Source organism: Balaenoptera ricei, chromosome 17 (genome assembly GCF_028023285.1).
Source record: "Balaenoptera ricei isolate mBalRic1 chromosome 17, mBalRic1.hap2, whole genome shotgun sequence".
NCBI classification, from domain to species: Eukaryota; Metazoa; Chordata; class Mammalia; order Artiodactyla; family Balaenopteridae; genus Balaenoptera; species Balaenoptera ricei.
In genome coordinates, this window is record NC_082655.1 from 6,657,607 (window position 1) to 6,676,419 (window position 18,813).

The 18,813-nt window shown below is 40.6% G+C and overlaps 1 protein-coding gene across 2 annotated transcripts in view; it reads right to left on the minus strand.

Moving 5' to 3' along the window:
• The window catches only part of KHDRBS3 (KH RNA binding domain containing, signal transduction associated 3), a 165,712-nt gene that overhangs the window by 45,408 nt on the left and 101,491 nt on the right, over positions 1 to 18,813 (minus strand). The window lies entirely within an intron of this gene.

Consider the following 18,813-nt stretch of genomic DNA (forward strand, 5'->3'; position numbering starts at 1 on the left):
CTGGTCCAGGAACTAGAGCCCACATGCGTGTCTCAACTAAGACCTGGCACACCCAAATAAATAAATATTAAAAAAAAAAACCCCTCTGTATTCTATTCCTGAAAGTCAGAACATTATTAAAAAGAGTGAACAAAGATGGACAAGAAATAAATGTATATTAATAAACATTCTTGAATCATTAAAGAGACTTATTCATCAAGATCCACTTCTGAGTTTTTGTCTTCGATAAGGAAGATGTCTAAATGGAACTGACGGGGTGACGTGGACACTTGACAGGTGTCAGGGGGTCACATTATGGCGAGACACGCCCTAACACAGGGAGAGATCCTTCATGTGCCATTCGCGACCTGAAAACTCCACCGACATATGGCCCAATACCAAAGAAATCTTGCTCTGAAGAGAAAAGATTTTCTAGGATAAAGGAAACAGCGTGACCTATTTAATTCTATTTCTGTCACAAGTAAAATCAAGCATAACATTTAAGCTGGGAAAAACCATTTTAAACAGAGAATTTACAAAAGTGATTTGAAAATAATGTTTAGGTTTTGAGTCCTTTTAAAAGGAGACAGTTATGCTGACCACACACCACCTCACCAGGGTGAAACCTGGTCATTTCAAAATGTAAAAAGTTTTCACATAAAATACAGTGTTAAAAGATTATTTAAGTCTATTCTTACCATGATTCTTTTGAGTTTATAAAACATACACATTAGCTAAAAATAGTCTTTTGAGAAATTCATTCTTGCTGGGGTTCTGAATAATAGTAATATCCTCGTTGAGTATCAGCAATGACCGTGAACATATCACATAACCAAGTTATTTTATAATTAAGGACAAAATCACAACATTAATAACAATGCTAAATAAGAATCTGTCCCCCATAATCACTTAAATAAGACATCATTAATTCAACAATCAAATTGCATCCCCACGTGTTGATCTATAGCTGTGAGGAGTATATTATGCGGCTTCTAGACTCATACAACTTCTTCATCTCAGTCTTTGGAGTCTGATGCCCACGTTCAAATTCCAGCTCTGCCTCTTAACTGGCTATGTGGCTTCCGGGAAATCACCTACCCTCCTTCCACCTCAATTTTATAATCATAATACACATCCTGGCTGTTTCCAATGGTTGTGGGAGGATTAACCAAAAAAAATATCTATGAAAGCTATTTGGCACAGTTCTTGCCCAATAAAGTTAGTTCCATTTTATTGAAGAACTGTTCCCTTTAACACTCTCAAGCTATTAGGCCAGAGAAACATCAGAGCTATCCAGGTATTTTTCTTTTGTTGAATGTGATAAATTCTTAAAATGTTGTCTAAACTGTGATGTCTACATTTTCATTCTGCAAATACTAGTATTAACGACTACTGTGGTTTTTTAGATAAAGGAATGGCTGACCAACAGTAGTTGTAATTCTATCCACATCTGAACACAGCTTTTAAAAACACATCTACATCAATTATTCATAGAAAGTCTTCTCTTCTCTCAGTTTGTACCTGAGATAGAACTAGATTTATTTAGATTTGACAAGAAATACAATATAATACAATACAATACAGAAGATAAAATAACAAAGAGGTTAACCCAGAAATCCCACAAAGGGAAGGGAAAACTTGTAAATAGAAAATTAAAGAAAGTAAGATTAAACCAGAAATTCCACAAAGATGAGAAAAAGGGGGATAACTAAATTTTATTAAGCCCACATTACGTAACTCATGCTAAGGATTTTTGTATCGGTTTTGCCATTTTCCCCAGGAAGCAGGCATTTGTTGAATGCCTACTGTTCCAAGCCCTTGGGGATATCGTGTTGAACAAACAAAACAAAACAAATACCTTTGTCCTCATGGGGCTTACATTCCAGTGGGGAAGCAGACAAACATCAACCCTCACATACACAGTGCATAGCACAGTGAGGGTGTGGAGGAGCTGGAGATCTCGGACAGGTGCCAGAGGAGTCCTCACAGAAAGGACCGCATACAAATGTGAGCAAACGGAGAAGCTAGCTATGCTGGTGTCTCAGGCAGAAGGACAGCAGACACAGAGGCCTGAGGGGGGAGGTCACAGCGGGTGAGCCGGGGGAGAAGTGCAGGTGCCACATCACGCCTTTGGGGCTTGAAGGGAATGAGGTGCCGCTGGAGGCTTTTGTGCCTCATGCGACCTTCTGTGTCGTCCAGGTTTCTGTCTTTCTGTTTCATTGGTTTAACCTCCAGTACACTATTTCTTCCCTTATCTGTGTCTAATCTGCAACTAAAACCATTCCGTTATTTTTTTTTATTTTTCAGTTCTAAAATGGCTGTTTTCAATATTTGCCAGTTGCCTGCTTAAATCATCAACTTTATCTTTTAATTCCATGATTATAAAGAGCATAGTTATTTTAAAGTTTGTGTCTGCTACATGAATCTATCGCGGTCTGCTTTTTACTGTTTCCTCATCTTGTATGCCTATAATTTTTGATTAATTGCAATTACATATGAAAAATTAAGAGAAATAATTTAAGGCCTACACTGTTCTATTCCTCTAGAGAGATTGTATCTGCTCTTGGTGGAGGACAGAAGAATTAGCAACCTGCACCCCACACAGGACTGAGATGATAAGCCTTCCTCTGGGAGTAGAGCTTTTCTGGGTTCTGATTCAAAGCCTAGGGGATTAATCAGCCCCCTAAACCCAAACTTGGGGAGCCTTAAACTCCAACTATTTTGTTTTATCCTTCCCAAATTCTGGATTTCTTTTAAGGCTCAATTCAGCTTCTCAGCTACCTCTTCAGGAATTGGTAGAAGCGTTCACAGCCTTTCTCAACCAGCGTTCCACCAGAGAGTGGAAGCCCGGTGCCCTAAGGTGTCCACTGCGTATAAAGTGAGTTCACTTCTCTCCCGTGCATCTAGAACAGCAGTCGTTTGTACCACCCCTGGGAAACTAAGGAAATAATTATGCACATCATTTTCTATGTTCTGTGGGTTCTGGAACCCCAGTTGAGAAAGGCTGCCCCAAGGGAAAATCAGCCAGAAATGCTAAAAGGGTCTGGCAGCTGATTCCTATCAATACCCAACGTATCTGATTATGGCCTATATCCTCCACAGGAAATGTCATCTCCCTGAGAACAGGGGCTTCGCCTACTATGGGCTCACTCAGCCTTCCATGTGCTCCTGGAGGAGCGGCCAGGGGAGAGGCAGCAAGTGCTTCCAGTCGCGGGACGAAGGGGAAGGGGCTCCTGGCCCAGCCGGATGCACACCTGGTTCACGGTGCAGAGGCTTCTCCACAATGAAAGCATCAACTACCAGAGCTTCATAATGTTAGTATTAAGATTTCTCCTTGCTCAGCTTTTAGACTCACCCAGAAACCTTCAGATTCTCATCTGGTTTAACAGCAGAGGGACCAGATGTGCTGAAGGTTTGTTCAGCTTGAACAAATCTGCTTGAAGGAAGATGTGCTGTTCTGTTTTATATAAACAAGAGTATCTGGTCTGTCTAACACAACGTTTTTAATACACAGATTGATGACATTTTTAAACTTTTTATTCAAGCATAAAATAACTCATAGAAAGGTACAAATCCTAAGTGCACAGCTTCGTGAATTTTCACCAAGTGAGCACAGCTATGAAACCAGCACCCGGATCAAGAAAGGCAACATCAACAGCCCCCAGGAGCTCCCCTTGTGCGCATCCTCAGTTATTATCTCCCCCACAAAGGAACGCCATCCTGACTCTCAACACCACCAGCGAGGTTAACTTGCTTTCGAGCTTCACAGAGATGGAAGCAGAGTGGCTACCCCTTCGTGCCGGGTTTCTTTCAGTCAACTGCGTGCCCGTGAGATCTGTCCACGGTGCTGCAGGCAGCAAGCCCTGGTTCCTTCTCGCTGCTTGAAAACTTGGTCTGTATGATTGTACTACCACTTCTTTATCCACCCCAGTTATGAATACTTTGCTTCTTTCTAGTTTTGCCTACATGCCTCTTAGGCACATCTTGTGGTGCATCCAAGTATGAGTCTCTGTTGAGTGGTTCCCAGAGCAGAATCACTGGCTCTTGGGGAGGCATGTTTTCGGCTTTAACACGTGGTACCAAACATTTTTCCAAAGCAGTTGTATTGACTTACATTCCCACAACAGTGGATGAGAATTCCTATAGCACCCCATTCCAGCTAACACTTCAAACTATCTTTTTAACTTTAATCTTCCTGGTGGGTGTGAATAGTACTGGATATTTTGTTTTTCATATATTAATGTTTGGGGCACAGTTAGCAAGAGTTGGCCCTGAAAGATGGAGCAATATTGGTAAACTGAAGAACTAAATATTCCTTTTAATGTGCCAGGCACTATTCTAAATACTTTCCATATGTTAATTTACCTAATCTTCCTAACAACCCCATGTGATAAGCACGAATATTTCCATTTACAGATTAGGAATTGAGGCACAGAGCAGTTAAGCAACTTGCCTAAGGTCACACAGCAATTACAGGCACAGCAAGGATTTCAAACTAGTGAGTTTGGCTCCTGACTTTGCTTTTAACCACTGATATTGCTGAACTGAATGAATAAGCATTTTCAGAACTCTAATGAAAAACTGATGAACTCATAAAAGTGCTAACAAAAGATCAAGATGAAAAAAAAATTAATTACATGGGACTGAGTGAACTGATGAGGATGAGTATAATTTTTGTGACTTTCTGTCTGAATTAAAAAAAAAAAAATCCCACAAGGACTCAGAGGCAAAGAATATACAAATCAATTTTCACTGCAAAGTAAAGGAGCTGTTACAGTGGAGGATTACTGGACTGAATGTCAATATTATGACATCGTATGAGTGTGTTTCATGTTTGGTAATTGCAATCATTGTTGCTTTTGTTGTGGTCATCCATGTACAATGCTTGGTGTCAGTCTATTTATCTCTTGTAAAAATAAAATACAGTGTGTGTGTGTGGAAAAAAAAAACCACTGATATTCTGCCTGACCCTATAAAACTGAGGGTCAGACCCTGTACCTTAATGAACTCCCCAAGATAATGCCACACTATGAGGACATATCGAGATGGCCAGCTGGTCTTCCACTTGTATCACCCAACCTGATGATGTGGCTGTACTTTAAACTGCTTTAGCCCTAAAGTATCTTTCAAGATTCCATGTACTGTTATGTACCTCAGCTCTAGTCTACCTATAAACAAACTGAATAGAATAAAAATAAAGGTATAAATAAAAAGACGCTAGTAAACCTCATCAGCACTGTACCAGCAGAGCGCTCTGCTGTCCCTGCACACGCTTGCACCTGCATGTGCCTATGCCTTAGACTGTCACGTGAGTCTTCATGGAAAGTGCCCCCCCCCACCCCTTTTCCTGTTTGGTTTACACAGTTTCCTCTGGAAAGTCTTCCCACGTTCCATCAAGCAGTTAGCCTTCCTTCCTCCGTCCTCCCTAAACACTCCGTATGTAAGTCAATTGCAGGTGTTCCTCTCCTGAATAATCACTGGGCTTTGTTTCTGAATCAAGAAATCAAACATTGATTACTTACTCAATTCTGGGCTCTGTGGATAAAAAGCCATGGCCCCTATCATCAGCTTAAAATATAATGGGAAACAGTAAGACAAATTAAAGAGTGATCACATCACTCTAAGGTAAGTACCCTAAATAGGATGTACACAGGTGGATCCAAATAATGACCACCTGACGTTTCCAGGGGATTGTGAAAGCCTTCAAAGTGAGGGTGATAACTGTTCCTTCCCGGACTCTGGTCTACTTGCAGGCGAGGACTGAGTTCTACGCACGCTGGTGAAAAGCTCAACGAAAACAATAAAACGAAGATGGCAGGTTCTTGTGGGAAATCCACTGTAACAGAGGACTAGTCTAGTGGTTCTCAAGTTCCCCTCCCAGCCTCTGCCCTGATTCACCCAAGGGATGTGACACGCCCCTCACATTAGCTCAACTACAATCGCTCGCTCACCTTACTTGGATGGGCAAGCCTAGTTAGGGAGACAGAATCTGCTTTCCATGCCTTAGAGACATTGCCATTTCAGAGTCCTCTACTCCCTTAATAAAGCACATTTTGGGGGGTTGTTTTTGCTTAAAGGAGGAAAAACAAAAACAAAATCCCTTCATATTCACAACTTTAAAATCTGAAATTATTTCCTAAAGTTTTACATTTCTAAAAGAGGTCAAGTTTTCAAGCAATTTAGGAAAGAGATAGATTTGTGAAGCTCCTGATAGACATTTCAAGTAAATTGCACACTGCTCTTATTCTTGCTTCTGGTAAAATGGATATAAAAAATTACAGAACCTTCATCTTTTTATCTAAAATAAAAAGGTGTCCCTAGGCTTTTCAATCCACATTTAAAATGCATTTTCATAAATAACCTTTTCACAATCTGTAACTCTGTTTTAATTAAATTTCTCACTGTGGAAAACAAGATAATTGAAGCAGTTTAGAAATTACTTAATTGTCAAAAAAATTACGCCAGTAGTCACTGCAATGGGAAAATTTGCCGTTAGTACAACTCTCATCTGGACCGAAACTCCCAGACTAGTCATACAATTAAAACTTCAGGTGAGCTCTCAGAAGAATGACAAGGAACGTGACTTCCCTGAGTCTTTAAGCAAAGTCTACATCACAGAATTATGTGTACATTTTAAAGATATATTTGGTTTTTCCCTACAGGCTTTCACTGATGTTCCTAGTTGACAAAATTTCAGAAGAGTTTATTCCTAGGGCAAACGGAGAAATGGTGGTCCCCGCGGAGACATTTTATAGACAAGGACACTGTTGATGGTGGTAGCAGCGTCTTTCTTGAGACAAGTTTCTTTTCCTACAGCTTTAATGAGTCTGATGCTAGAGAACAGGCAGGAAAGGCATGTCTTTGTGTACAAACACAAGGTATAGATTTCTGCTCCCATTTAAACTGTCTCTTTGACCCTTCACACTTGGGTTAGGTTAACCAATGGCAGAAGTCCTATGAGGACACACCCTCCAGTAGTTGCAGAAGGACTAGTAAAACCAACTACTACTCAATCACGGGCCTCTTGCTCTAAGTTTCACATAGGAACCCTCATGTCTGAAGTGATTAAGCAATTTTTCCCATTCATTTGTCAGTTTCTCTGTCCACAAACAGAGTTTTAAATTAGATGAAACGGACTTGTCCAGGAAGCACCGGATCTTTGGTTAAGAGCATGGGCTCTGGAGCCAGACGCTGGGCTTCAAATTCTAGCTCTGCCCCAATCAGCTGTATGACTTCTAGAAAGTATTGATATTTATCTCATGTGGTGTTTTAAGGATATGACAGATCGACGTAAAGTGCTGAGAAAAGTGCTTGTGAAGAAAAATAAGGGCATGTGGGTTTCATTACTTACTAGAAGTGTGATTTGGGAAAAATTAGTCATCCTCTCTAAACGGCCTGGTGATCACGTTTACCTCACAGGGCTGAAGTGAGGAGTGAATAAGACGATACAGGAGAAGTGCCCGGCACACTAATACGTTCTATAAAGTAAATACCCAACAAATGGCAGCTGCCTTTTCTTCCATCAACTTCTAAAAGTTGAAGAGTACACTGTTTTCCTGTGGTTATGGAATCAGAAAAACATTAGAAGACTAAACCAGTTAGGAGAAATTGTCCTGCACTTCTGTGATCGTTTCCAAATGAAGCCATCTCCTTCAGATACTGTCCTTCCAAACATATAATAAATTAAAGCAGCAACTTCTGACCTTAAGACTGAAGTTGATGATTTTACAAAGAAGCACCTAGAAAGCTCAGGATCCTCTTCAGTCACTCAGACAGACCAGATAAGGGCATCAATCTGGAAGAAAGGTCCATGGCTAGGGATGCCTTTGCTATACAATTACGATTGTGTCTCCAGCTCTGGTTCTTATACTCTTTCCTCACTTATTTTCTCACTTCTTCTAGGTCATAAACACTATACAAGTGAGAATATTGTGAATAAAAGCTTCAGACCCCGGGTTAGGGAACCCGGGATCCAATCTCAGTTCACCCACTTCTCAGCCCGCAGGCCACTGGATGGGATGTCCACCCTTGCACAGTGCAGGCTGGGTTATCCCCTGTGTCTGTGGCTTAGTGACCTTCCTTCCTTCCTCCTGTCTGGGAGAAGACACCACCCGGCAGCACTGTGAGGGCTGGGGCAGCAACGTACGGGGAAGCACGGGGGGACCACGTGCTCCACTGCACACCACATCCCCCGTGGGGAGGCCCTGATGGGAGGATCTGAAGAGAAGAGTGCCTGGTGCTCTAGTCAGATGTACTTGGCTCTGCTACTTCCTATGGCCCAGCAGCCTCAAGGAGCCTGCACATCCTTCTCTAAAACGTGTAAAAGTCCTTCGTGTGCCCAGCCATCCCCTGCCTCGCTCAAGTAGGCACTGCCACACCAGATGGGGTGGTTTGAGGACAATTCCACATTCTGTTCAGTAAACACCATACAGCTGGATAATCAGAGCATTTCAAGTACCTGAGAGAGCTTTCATATTCTGATGAACTCGTACGACTTCATCTAGAACGCCCCACTGTACGTATGTTTAAAGGGGATTAACCCATCAGCTCAGGCTCAAAAGCTTAAATGATTACACAATATTAAGATATCAAGGGATATTAGTGAATGGTAAATACCTCCCATGAATAGAAGGCTGATGCAACCATAATTAAATGAGTTAAAAAATAATATGATTAAAATTTCTAAGACAATTCTAGATTATAAATCTTGAAAGGTGAGTTTGCATTTAAAAAGAGATCTCACTTTTAAAATTATTTTTCAAAACTTGTTTTAGAATTCAAAAGATTCAGAGCCACTCACCTTTAGCTTGTTTCTCTCATTAGAATGTTTGCTTTGTTTATTTTGTGACTTTCCTTTCAATATCAAGATTTCTATTTGATGAAAATACAATTTCTTATTAAAAGAACATGTTTAGGGTGAGTGGAAACCAAGTAAATTTCAGAAAACAACCAATTATAGAATTTTAAAGTTGGAAAAGAGGTTAGAACAGCATCTGGTCTAACCTGCTAATTTATAGGTCAAGTACCATCACCTGCATTTTGCAGATGAAGAAACTAAAAAGGTTAGTATACACAAGAAAAAAAAACAGACGTGATACAGACAATAAGGAGGATTAGAAACCAAGTATTTTACATCTCAGAATAATATCCTCTTTATTAAATTGCACTGTCTTTCCTATTTATTAGGTCACTAAATGTTTGCTAAAATTGGCTTTAGTTTTATTTCACTAAGTATGTTTAACAAGGCACATGACACATGGAATGACAGAATTAGTTGGCATTAATAAAAGCCATCCTCCATATGTTTATTTAGTATCTCCAAAATGTCAGGCCCTGTGATAGGCTCTGGGCAAACTAAGATTTAAAAAAAAAATGACATAGTTCCTGCCCTGAAGAATTCCACCCTACAGGGAACAAAGACAAGTAAGCAGACACTGAGGCAGGCATCACGTGCACCCAGGGGTGCCTGAGTAGGACCAGGAAGGCTTCACAGCTGAAGAATAAATAGTAAAAAGAATTGGTAGGGACAGAACAAAAAAAGGCATTAGAAGAGAAGCAATAGTACATACACAGATAGCCACACAGTCCTGGTATGTTTAAGGAACTGCAGTACAGGTATTGATTGAAATAAAATGATGATGTGGGGACAGAAGGGGGTTAAGAGGCTGAAGAGGGCAGTGAAGAAAGCCTTCAGACATCATTTAGAAGAATTTCAACTTTATCCTCCTAAATTTCTCAACTAGTTCTTACGTTCTGGGGCTGGCAGGGCAGTAGCATCATCAGACTTTAGATACCAGAAAGCACACCAGAAGTAATATGAGTAATACATCATTCAAGGGAAGGACCCAGGGTTAGGGCAGGACAACAAGCAAAGGTGGGACTAAGGAGGCTAAGGTAATCATCTGTCTGTGTGTCTGTCCATCCATCCATCCATCCATGTCTGTCCATCCATCTAAACAACCAGCGTTAGAGGGCAGACAGCAGAAGCAAGAAGAACTACAATCCTGCAGCCTGTGGGAAAAAACCCACATTCACAGAAAGACAGACAAGATGAAAAGGCAGAGGGCTATGTACCAGATGAAGGAACAAGATAAAACCACAGAAAAACAACTAAATGAAGTGGAGATAGGCAACCTTCCAGAAAAAGAATTCAGAATAACGATAGTGAAGATGATCCAGGACCTCGGAAAAAGAATGGAGGCAAACAGCGAGAAGATGCAAGAAATGTTTAACAAAGACCTGGAAGAATTACAGAACAAACAAACAGAGATGAACAATACAATAACTGAAATGAAAACTACACTGGAAGGAATCAATAGCAGAATAACTGAGGCAGAAGAACGGATAAGTGACCTGGAAGACAGAATGGTGGAATTCACTGCTGCGGAACAGAATAAAGAAAAAAGAATGAAAAGAAATGAAGACAGCCTAAGAGACCTCTGGGACAACATTAAATGCCACAACATTCGCATTATAGGGGTGCCAGAAGGAGAAGAGAGAGAGAAAGGACCTGAGAAAATATTTGAAGAGATTATAGTCGAAAACGTCCCTAACATGGGAAAGGAAATGGCCACCCAAGTCCAGGAAGTACAGAGAGTCCCATACAGGATAAACCCAAGGAGAAACACGCTGAGACACATAGTAATCAAACAGGCAAAAATTAAAGACAAAGAAAAATTATTGAAAGCAGCAAGAGAAAAACGACAAATAACATACAAGGGAACTCCCATAAGGTTAACAGCTGATTTCTCAGCAGAAACTCTACAAGCCAGAAGGGAGTGGCATGATATACTTAAAGTGATGAAAGGGAAGAACCCACAACCAAGACTACTCTACCCGGCAAGGATCTCATTCAGATTCGATGGAGAAATCAAAAGCTTTACAGACAAGCAAAAGCTAAGAGAATTCCGCACCACCAAACCAGCTCTACAACAAATGCTAAAGGAGCTTCTCTAAGTGGGAAACACAAGAGAAGAAAAGGACCTACAAAAACGAACCAAAAACAATTAAGAAAATGGTCATAGGAACATACATACCGATAATTACCTTAAACGTCAATGGATTAAATGCTCCAAGCAAAAGACACAGGCTCGCTGAATGGATACAGAAAACAAGACCCATATATATGTTGTCTACAAGAGACCCACTTCAGACCTAGGGACACATTCAGACTGAAAGTGAGGGGATGGAAAAAGATATTCCATGCAAATGGAAATCAAAAGAAAGCTGGAGTAGCAATACTCATATCAGATAAAATAGACTTTAAAATAAAGAATGTTACAAGAGACAAGGAAGGACACTACATAATGATCAAGGGATCAATCCAAGAAGATATAACAATTATAAATATATATGCACCCAACACAGGAGCACCTCAATACATAAAGCAACTGCTAACAGCTATAAAAGAGGAAATTGACAGTAACACAATAATAGTGGGGAACTTTAACACCTCACTTACACCAATGGACAGATCATCCAAAATGAAAATAAATAAGGAAACAGAAGCTTTAAATGACACAATAGAGCAGATAGATTTAATTGATATTTACAGGACATTCCATCCAGAAACAGCAGATTATACTTTCTTCTCAAGTGTGCACGGAACATTCTCCAGGATAGATCACATCTTGGGTCACAAATCAAGCCTCAGTAAATTCAAGAAAACTGAAAGAAATTAAAGATGATACAAACAGATGGAGAGATATACCATGTTCTTGGATTGGAAGAATCAATATTGTGAAAATGACTATGCTACCCAAAGCAATCTACAGATTCAATGCAATCCCTATCAAATTACCAATGGCATTTTTTACGGAACTAGAACAAAAAATCTTAAAATTTGTATGGAGACACAAAAGACCCCGAATAGCCAAAGCAGTCTTGAGGGAAAAAAATGGAGCTGGAGCAATCAGACTCCCTGATTTCAGACTATACTACAAAGCTACAGTAATCAAGACAATATGGTACTGGCACAAAAGCAGAAATATAGATCAATGGAACAGGATAGAAAGCCCAGAGATAAACCCATGCACCTATGGTCAACTAATCTATGACAAAGGAGGCAAGGATGTACAATGGAGAAAAGACAGTCTCTTCAATAAGTGGTGCTGGGAAAATTGGACAGCTACATGTAAAAGAATGAAATTAGAACACTCCCTAACACCATACACAAAAATAAACTCAAAATGGATTAGAGACCTAAATGTAAGACCGGACACTATAAAACTCTTAGAGGAAAACATAGGAAGAACACTCTTTGACATAAATCACAGCAAGATCTTTTCTGATCCACCTCCTAGAGTAATGGAAATAAAAACAAAAATAAACAAATGGGACCTAATGAAACTTCAAAGCTTTTGCCCAGCAAAGGAAACCATAAACAAGACAAAAAGACAACCCTCAGAATGGGAGAAAATATTTGCAAACGAATCAACAGACAAAGGATTAATCTCCAAAATATATAAACAGCTCATGCAGCTCAATATTAAAAAAACAAACAACCCAATCCAAAAATGGGCAGAAGACCTAAATAGACATTTCTCCAAAGAAGACATACAGATGGCCAAGAAGCACATGAAAAGCTGCTCAACATCACTAATCATTAGAGAAATGCAAATCAAAACTACAATGAGGTATCACCTCACACCAGTCAGAATGGGCATCATCAGAAAATCTACAAACAATAAATGCTGGAGAGGGTGTGGAGAAAAGGGAACCCTCTTGCACTGTTGGTGGGAATGTAAATTGATACGGCCACTATGTAGAACAGTATGGAGGTTCCTTAAAAAACTAAAAAGAGAATTACCATATGACCCAGCAATCCCACTACCGGGCGTATACCCAGAGAAAACCATAATTCAAAAAGACACATGCACCCCAATGTTTATTGCAGCTCTATTTACAATAGCCAGGTCACGGAAGCAACCTAGATGCCCATCAACAGACAAATGGATAAAGAAGATGTGGTACATATATACAATGGAATATTACTCAGCCATAAAAAGGAACGAAATTGGGTCATTTGTAGAGACACAGATGGATCTAGAGACTGTCATACAGACTGAAGTAAGTCAGAAAGAGAAAAACAAGTATCATATATTAATGCATATATGTGGAACCTAGAAAAATTGTACAGATGAACCGGTTTGCAGGGCAGAAATTGAGACACAGATGCAGAGGACAAACGTATGGACACCAAGGGGGGAAAGCGGCGGGGGGTGGTGGTGGTGGTGTGCTGAACTGGGAGATTGGGATTGACATGTAGACACTGATGTGTATAAAACGGATGACTAATAAGAACGTGCTGTATAAAAAAATAAATAAAATTAAATTTAAAAAATAAAATAAAATAAAATAAACAACCAGCATTTACTGAGGGACTACTATATGTTAGGTGGTAGGAATAAAAGAGTAAACAAAGACTTAAAGTTAGCGAGAAGTCAAACGTGAAAACGATATACAAACAAGTAACTACGAATTGTGGAAAGTGCAGGCACTGTGAGAGGCCATCATCAGAACACAGGAGTTGGACGCGGGGAGGTTGGCAAGAATGTTTCCTAAGTGCGCAGGAGGACAAGCGTCTTCCCTAAAGCAGCTGTGACGTAGATTAACTGGAGATCAAACAGTTATTCATGAAGAAGTGAGCCGTGTTTACCGTGTGAATGCAGGGAATGACGATGAACGAACGAGATCCTGGGCGCCTGGGTTCATGGAGGTGCTGTTCCCTCAACGAGGGCCCTGGGAGGAACAAGGCCCCTGCAGGCCACACCACAGCCTGCACGGAGCTGCGGGCCTGTAGGGAGGGACTCAGGAAGGGGCCCTAGAGAGAGCTCGGAGGAGAGGCAGATCTAGTAGTCACTAACACACAAATGTCACGTGAAATCACGGCAATGGACAAGATTTTTCAGAGACAGTAAATAAAACGACCAGACTGAGTGTGTGGGGAATACGCAGTTACAGTCGTCCCTCGGTATCCACGAGGGATTGGTTCCAGGACCCCGTCGGAACCAAAATCCACAGACGCTCAAGTTCCTATATAAAACGGATATGTAGTTATATCTGCATATAACCTACGCATCCTCCCTTGTACTTTAAATCATCTCCAGATTATAGTAATACAATGTAAATACTATGTAAATAGTTGTAAATACAATGTAAATACTATGTAAATAGTTGCCTGCATGTGGCAAATTCAAGTTTTGCTTCCATTTTGGAACTCTATGGAACTTTTTAAAAAATACTTTCTGTTTGTGGTTGGTTGAATCCGAAGATGTCGAACTTGCAGATAATGGAGGGCCGCTGTACTTTGTGTGTTTTCTTTGTATGTGGAGCCTAAAGCAATGTGTAAAAAATGACTTCACTTTAGAAATTCACATGTAAGTTGGGCTCGATCAGCAAGCATCAAACATGTCCTTTTGTGTAATTACAACGACATTTTGAATTGTTAAAGTGCTCTCATTGAATATATTCTGGGTTACACTAATTATTTGTCAGCTATTTAATTATCTGGACATAAGTAATTAATCAATGTCATTTTGGGGAAGAGGTGCTTCTTATTCTCGAAAAGAGATGAGAAGTTACTGTAATTATCTCTAACTTTACTAAGTGAAAAGTGGAGCAGCAGGTCCCAGTTTGTACTCAAATGGTTGAAAACACATCCATTATCTGTTTTCTTCCTTTTTGGAAAAAAGCTAATCGTGTTGAATTGCCTTGTATTCTTAGAGTTATTCTCAGAAGACTGGTGTTCACGGAGAGGTGGTGAGCCTACACTATTCAAATGGCTACTGTGTGTTACATGTACTTTTTGTGATAATAACTTTCTTACAGTGGAACAGATTTATTTGCCAACAGATGTTCTTCTCAATGACACATACTCAGGGAATATTCTGTGACAGTGACTCCGATGAAGAACAGTGGGCTCAGATGACATTGTAAATGACCAAGTTATCTTCACCAACTCACCTTGAGAAAAATCAGTCCAATTTCAATAGGCACATTTCGACAAGAAAATACCTTTAAGTTATCAGGCTTTCTTGCTTGGGCTAATAGGCAACATTTTTATTATGGGCATATTATAACTATTTACTAAAAAAAATTTACATATACCATACATTGAGTTTTTTCTTGGGCCTAAAACTGTATTGAAATACCTTCATTTTAGTATACATAATCTGAAGAATACTGAGTATTTTAAGGACTGAAAGGTATACTTTCTCAAAAAAGCACCAGTTGTGGCAGGATCTTGAAAGAATAGGTTTCATCCCCTTTTTTGTTTAAATAAGCAACTGATATGATTTCTTTGCATCTTTTATTCTGGAAATAATGGCCTCAGATACTAAATGTTAAATGAGAATTAAAATAAGTAAACTGAATTGGTTAGATATAACCAACAAGTTCTATAGAAACAGAACATTTATTACCACAAATGTATTTCAAGGAAATCATTAAAAATTACATTTTTGAGTTCCAAAGGAATGACAGGCCTTTTTTAGAGATACAGATGCTCGGAAATTCTTAAACAGTGAAAGTGCTATTTCATTTTTTTTTTTTTGCCAATCAATGTAATAATGCTTTGTTTATTATTATTTTTTAAATCCTAACCCATCCCATTCTTCCTAATGGTTCTCAGTTCTCATTTCCCTACTTAAGGTAGCTTTTAACCAGAGAATTATTAAACTGCAAGGGACCACAGAGGTTACGTAATCTCCTGCCAGCCTTTGCTGCACTCCTGATGACAGCAGGGTACAGGATCTGCTGCACCTTCCCCAAAGGTGAGGAGACCTTATCACCTCAGCTCGCAGAGCGCTGGTTTCAATCAAGCACGGGCTGTTCAAGATAGAATACAGGCCTTGCATCGTGAACCCGGCATCTGCTCCTTCTGTATCACCCTTGTGACGTGGGGAAAGACACTAACTTCCCACATCTGAATTTCTCACCTGTACAACAGGATCACAATACCTCTCTGAGTGGCTGTGAGAACAACACGACATGACATATAAGAAAGTGCCTCATGGAGAGCAGTTTCTCATTAAATGTTACGTCCTTCTTGAAAGCATTCTCATACTGAGATCAGACTTATCATACGTGACTCTGTTATTTTCAGGAGCTACACAGAATCAGTCTTACGTCTTTGTAACCTGCAACTGCCCTCTGAGCACAAGAATAATGAAGGGAAGATCTTTTTCCAAATGCCAACTATCATATTCTTCCCACGGGACGGTTACAGTAATTGACTTAGAAAAGATCAATGGCAACCTTCGTTAGGAAAACTTACCTGGTCTCTGTGCAGGGTTGTCTAGTCCAGTAAACATTTACTAAGTGCTTACAATGTGCCAGAAACTATGCTAGTGGCTAGAGACTAATTACAAGACACAGTGCCTTTCCTGACAAGTCTACAATCTAGAAACAGACGTATACTAAGTGAAGATTGCACTACACAGTGACATGCTAATAAGTTAGATATAAACCGCTAAGTGACTAAAAACGACAAAGCACACAGGAGGCATTTGGGGTGGGTTCTCCACAGGTGGCAATTTTTAAAAACTCAGTCTTGAGAATATTCATCCATTCAGCAAACATGTACTAAGGACCGACTATGTGCTAGACGTTATACTAGGTGCTGAGAATACAAAGGTGGGTGCAGGGGTGGGGTCGGGGGTCCCTACTCCCACGGAGTTTAGAGTCTAATTTATGGTTATTCCAGTTCAATGGAATAGTTATTTTAGTATACTCTAAGAAGACCAGCTTCAACTTTCCCACTTGCCACGTGAATAAATAACCATTCTGGGGGGTTCCAGGACCCAGGCTAAGTCGGATATTTTGTAGTATACCCACATGATCTAAATTCCTAGAAATAAGCAAATAAACAAAGTAATTTTTTAAAGGTTTTTTTTTCCCCTTCCCATGCTGCAAAGCTAAGCGTACAGTGCGAGTAATCTTTAGAATCTCAAACGGTTAAGACCAATGGCAAATTATAAGCAAGACAGCCAACGTGGCCGTCTGTTATTTGAAGGCAACGCCGTGGTGTGGCAGAATGAGTACGAGCTGTGTTGGAAATGCAGCCTCAGGGACAATGCGTGCCTGGAGAGCGCCAGGCGTGAGTGTGGGTTCACGCGACGCGGGCTGCCTTTCTGCTCAGAGCCCTCCAGCCCTCGTCTGCTCCTGACAGGACACATATTCTTCTGCACGGGCCACCATCCCATTAGCCGTGGTAGTGGATGGGAAGGGGTGTTATTAACTCAACAGAGTACTTTGCAAATCGACTGTTTTCATGCCTTTCCCATCACTTATCAATAAAACTCAGAGCTAAACACAGAAAAACCAAGTGCCTTGAATTTCTCTTCCTTTTGCTCCCCTTGACTTTAACCTTTCAAGAAATTTTTATTTGTATTCATCTAATTTCATTTGAGACTCACCAGGGTATACACACTGAGACAGAGGATGTGTGTGTCTGGTTCACACAGTAGGAATTCAATCGATCTTTGCTGAGTGGAAAGGTGAATTAATGTATGGAAAGAAGGCACTGGCTCTTTCTGAGACAGGTGGATTGGTGGATTTAGCCAAAAAAAGCTAAGTACCTTGCCTGACTCGTACCATGTTTATAGCACAGGGGGGCCTAGGATCCAGGTTTCCCATACCCCCTACCTTGGCGATTACGGCGACACCATCCAGCCACATCTACAGCACCCAAACCTGAGGGAACTCAAGGCACGCCAAGGTGGAAAAAAGCAGACACCGGGCCACCTCAAAGGAATTTCACGTTTCCTTTCCTTCAGTCTCTGCTACTCTCATGAGACTCAGCCTTTGTGGATGAACTTGAGGCACAACTGCCAGCTTGGTAAGAATACTAGTAAACAGGACCACGTCCAACTGTAAAGAACACAGAGCCGAGACACAGACACAGCCTTCCCCAAGTGAACAGCCAAATGGTGAAGCTGTCCCCATGGCACTTATTTTCAGAATATAACTCGCTGAGCTCCCAGCATGCGCTCTGCCAGTGCAAAGGGGTGCAGCTCTCCGTCCCTGCCCTGCCAGCGGCCACGGTCAGGTGGGAGACTGCGGTGATGCTCAACAGGCCAGCTCTTGCCTCCCATGAGTTCCCCTAGTAACAGCTGACCTAAGTCTGCAAGGACAAACAGGAAACAGTCAGATGAGGGGGAGGAGCACTCGAGGCCGAGGCTGCTACACAAGGAAAGTTCTGGAAGCCTAAGAGGACGCAGCACATTTAGAGAATTATAAGAAGTTCAGTATGACCAGGACAAAGACTCAGCTCCTTTGGTGGCTGCAGATGACACTGAAGAAGTTGTCTGTGGCCCAGGGATTACTGAAAGTTCCAGAAACTGTGCAAAGAGGTGCTGAGCTCCTAGCAAGAGACCTCCATTAAAGGGAGACATGAAAACCTACTGGTTCTGGCATTTTAGGCCTGTCAGTACTTCCCCTTCTTTGACAACAGTTCATATACTCTTTCTTTAATACTTTCAATTACTAATATGAAACATCTATCCAGTACTTATCTTCCTCATTTATGTTCACCAGAAAGTTACAGTAAGAATCCCAGGGGTTCTGTATTCTTGTTAAAGATTCCACCCTCCCCACCCCCTGCCGCCCATTTTCCATGGATGTATTTTCTTTCTCTTATGTTAAATAAGTCTATGAACCATATCAAAGAATTATGGAATGATAAATGGGAAAACTGATAATGCATTAATTTAAAAAACTGGGAACTTTTATTTTCTTCACTGAAAAGAATTTCCACTAAGAATCGGTATTCAGCAGCACAGCTTAAGTGGAAACACTGAAGGGTAAAAACAGCTTGGTATACGTAGGCGACTT